Source organism: Pygocentrus nattereri, chromosome 2 (genome assembly GCF_015220715.1).
Source record: "Pygocentrus nattereri isolate fPygNat1 chromosome 2, fPygNat1.pri, whole genome shotgun sequence".
Lineage (NCBI taxonomy): Eukaryota > Metazoa > Chordata > Actinopteri > Characiformes > Serrasalmidae > Pygocentrus > Pygocentrus nattereri.
This window is the reverse complement of record NC_051212.1, coordinates 51,071,117-51,075,977: the sequence shown is the minus strand read 5'-3', so window position 1 is coordinate 51,075,977 and position 4,861 is coordinate 51,071,117.

Below are 4,861 nucleotides of genomic sequence, written 5' to 3'. Positions count from 1 at the left end.
CTGCCGGCCGTCCTAAAAGCCGCTACAAGTCGCTGGGTGACGTCATCGTCTCATTTGCATAACGGTCCATTTGCGTGTGTTTGAAGCTGTAGATTAAAGGAATGACATCGTGGATGAGAGAAAAAAAAGTGAGTATGAAACACCCTGAATATGTTAGAACTACAAATGAGCTCGGAATAAAGGAACTTCTTCTGTTGATTGATTTATTTATTTATTTTGCCTTTGATTCTCCAAATAGCCTCATGACTTTAATGCTTTGTCTAGACCCACATTACATAAATCATTTTTACGTAAATTACATGTTAGCATGTAATAATAATAAATGACATTTATATAGCGCCCTTCACAAACCCAAGGTTGCTTTACATAGCATGGGCAAGAAAAAAAAACATATATATATATATATATATATATATATATATATATATATATATATATATATATATATATATATATATATAAATAAATTTATCAAAATATCAAACATCAAATTTAATCAAAAGACTGTTCTGTGTGGTGGAGCTGCTGCACTACGTTCAACCGTCCTTTATCCGGGCTTGGGACCCGCAAAGTGACGTTAAAAGAGACACTTTGGCAGAGGTACCTTTTTGTTTTATTTATTTTTTTAGGGTTTATTATTATTATTATTATTATTATTATTATTATTAATTATTTATTTGTTTATATTTTTAAAAATGTTTGTATATTTACATCCCGCTCTGTAAATAGGGGGCGGGGTCAGCGGCGGCTGTGGGCATGCGCAGTTCATTTGCAGTGTGGCCGTGGAGCGGCGTGGGTCTCCTCTGACTGTGAGGCCGAGCGCTGTGAGTGCTGTGGGACCCGCTGTGGGACCCTCTGCTCGCTGGGGACAGTAACTGAAGAGTCCTCAGAGTCTCCAAAAGTCTCCAATAACACCAGAAAAAGTCGCTTAAAAAAAAAAAAACTGGAGGGTCTGAAAAGTCGCTAAGTTGGCAACACTGCCGTCAAAAACAGGTTTCAACTTAGCTGCACTGGGAAATTCAGTTTCAGCTCTTACATACAGTTAAATGAAAAATTAGAAGGTGTTTTACATTATTTTTCTACACTGAATCTAAGGAAACCATTCAAAATAAACCAATCAATAAAAACAACCCATTTCCATCATAGCTAACCGCTATGAAACTCCTTTTCCGCCCCTGGAAAAAAATATGTAGGTATATACAGGTAGCAAGTCATTATGATGAGAAGGTTTTCCATTGTTATGACTTAATATTTCATAATTACGACATATTTCATAACTTAATATTTCACATATTTCACGACTTAATATTTCATAATTACGACTTGCTATCCCATAATAATGACTTAGCACCCCATAATTATCACTTAATATGTCATAATAATGACTTAGCATCCCATGAACATGACCATATAGCTCATGATAATGATATTCAACCTCAATTATTACATAATAAGCCATAATTTTGTAAGTGCATTGCCAATCAATCAATATCACAGTATAACTGAAAATAAAGACAAACAATGATCTTTCTGGGAGCTTCGGAAACGACCCTGTTGGACAGGTGATCTGTGGAATATTCCGGATAGTCCAGATGGTGACTGTGTAACAGGGTTGAGTGAACACAGAGGAACGCCAATAAAAGGTACATTCATAACTTATAATGTGATGACTCATGAAAAAGGACACAGTATGCGCACATTAATGCAGGAATATCATGATTTTTGAAGTATCATTATTATTATGATTATGTTTTAAGGTAAACTGTAGTTATAGTGGGTTTGGGTGGGCAAAATACTGTGCTCTAGGTTTTAATAGGCCTAAGCTTTGATAATATTTAAGGTAGCTGTTTATCTGAAACATGCAGATGGGTCATTGGGAAGGACTTTACCTCTGATTACAATGTTGTTTATCATTATTTTGCATGCATTCATGTAAATGCTGCCCCAGTCATGGAATCGCCTAGTTACACACTCGTACGTTTCTGAGGGAAACTGTATGGAAAGACTCCTAGCATAGCAATTTGATATTTTATCTAATACACAACTTTTATTTTCAATTGACATTCATTCCTTATAATCCCAGCAAAAAAAATGTCTGCGAGTTATTAAAGTTTCAAAGCTCAGATGCATGAGATACATGAAATGTAACTATGTGGGTCAGTGTCATTAAAATGTGCGTCTAGTGTCCCCAGCGTAGTCGTTTAAAGCCCAAACAAACTTTGTGAAACAATTAGTTTTGCTCTGAATGAACACATTATTACGTATAAATCGCTGCTGTTGGAAAAAACCCAAAATCTCCAATTTTGTCCTTTTTGAGTTTTTGGCATAATTTGAAAAGGCCTGTTACTCTTTACATCCTGTGTAAATTTCCTGATGAATGGACCAAAAGAAATGCCCCAGAATGACTTGGAAGAAATTCTGGTTCCATTGACTTACATTAAAAGTGAAGTAGGTTTTTTCCTTCTCCTGTAAAGTGACCATTTTAGAGATCCAACATTTTGTGCCGATAGTAGCAAAATAGGAATGTAAACCTTTACAATTAAAATGATATTTTATACCGTTTAGTTTGGTGTGGAGATGCTAATTTTGACATGTGTCTGGGGCTGAATGGTTAAGTTGGTTAAATGACACACTTTTTAAAAATGGTCAATGTTTTGTTAAAGCTTTTAAGACACTTGTTAATAATTCAGGCATTTTGATTCTACATTTAGCCACTTTCAAGCTATTGAAAAATTCCAAGCTATTGAAACAAGCCCAAGAAATACTGTCCAGCATGTCATCTTGAGATAACTGCCCCTTTAAGAAAGTGACATCAGCGACATCACAGCCCTCATCTGTAGACACCTGCTGCACGTTCAGCAAGTATATACGTTAATTTCGCTCAATATTCAGTTCAAGCTGAAGATTTCCACCCTGTCCGGGCAAAATATCAAGTTAATCCAAATAACTTTAGGAAATGAACATGTATATTTGAAGCAAACCTGCTGGAAAAACCCATGGAAACAAGTTTAACAGGTGAGCAAAGACTGAGTGTGTTTACACGCACTTCATAATCTGATAATGGAGAAATTCCAGAGCTACAGGAGTCAGACAGTAATCAGATTTCTGCTTTACAACCAGCCAATAAACTCACAGAAGAAGACGTGACGTAAACGTAACGTAAAACTCAAACTTCATGCCGTGGCTTTTTGAAAACATCGTCCCACTTTACCTGAAAATATGAACCTCCATCATCTAGAACATGAAGAATATTTCAATCCTCCGTTTCGCCGAATCAAGCATGTGCTTGGGTTTCAATGTCGCTCTAAAAGTGTCACTTATTTTCAGACTGAGAAATACGAAAGAAATCAGAGTAAGAGTTCACAGCACTGAGAAATCTGATTACTGAGCTAAAATCCAGCCTCTTCATCAGACTTCTTAATCAGACCTCACTGCGATCTAAGCAATCAGAATAGGCAGATGAATATTCAGATAACTGCAGGAATCTGATTATAATTGGATTATTGAGTGCATGTAAACGCTCTCACTGATTCTAAATGCATTTGATGGCTTCCTAATGGGATCTAAAGTTGTTTTAAGTTGTTAGCAAACCATCAAATGCATTTAGAATCAGCCCCAGAACACCTGTTAAAGTCCTTTACGCTGCGATATCAACCCATCAGGAAAACACAAATTACCAATACTGACTATTTGGCCATCATCAGGAACCAGCTGAAACGTTTAATGGCTTCTATGATTGTTTTTCTATGATATTCGTATTCAAAGCCATTAAAAATCAAGTCATTTTTTGGAAAGTTGTGAGGTCGCAAAGGCACAGTGTACTGATAATGACCCATGTTCTAAACCTCTAATAGTGTTTAGGGGGAAAAATTATGATACAAACTGGTATAAACAGTTTTGTTTGACCTTGCGCTAAAAGCCCCGCACCGAACGGTTTGAAAAGCAGGCCTGTCAACAGCTATTTGTACCGTGCTGGACCCATTTAGCCTTGGGAGATATCAAAGCTAAGCAGGTGTAGGCCTACAGCGCTGTCTTTGAACACTTCCACTTTTTTAACATCAACACTTCATGAATAATGCATGTTACTTAGAATTAAAAAGCTCTTGAATTATTCAAGCCCTGTTGCACTGATAAAGTGAGAGTGAGGGAGTTTTGTCACCTCATTGAAGTCCATCAACTTTGCCATCCTCTAGTTTTATGGCGCTAATAAGAAGTTAGAGTGGGAAAACATGGAAAGGAGGCGCAGGAGGACGCACCTTTTAGGGTAAGGCGTTGAATTGTGGTCAAGTTTAGGGGGGGGTTAAATTAGGCTATTCTACAGGGTGGCCTACGGGTGGTTTCTCAGAGGTAGCATGACTTCTGTGGACGCTGTGGATGGTGTTTCGCCGTGTTCTTTACCCTCAGAGCATTGATTTTGTAGCGATAATCTGGTATTTGCATATTTTTCAACCTGTGGTGCACTGGCGGCAATGAAATTTTCAGCATACCGCATTACGTTACAGTGGGTTGCCAGTTTTTTGAAGAACATCTAACTTGTACCTACACTGACTAGCTATTATAGTGGGTACAATTTGCTGCTGTCGGAGCAAAACTTCATATCGCCAATTTTGTCGTTTTTGTTATTTTACTTATTTTGAAAGTGCCTGTTACTCTTCACATTCTGTGTAAATTGTATGATGAATGCATCAAAACAAGCGGCCCAAAATGGCTTGTAAACAATTCTGGTTCCATTGACTTACATTATAAGTAAAGTATGTTTTTCCCTTCTCCTGTAAAGTTACCGTTTTGGAGATACGAGGTTTTGTTCCAATACTATATTTACTATATAGGTTGTATTTATGCAAACACTGAATGCAGGGAG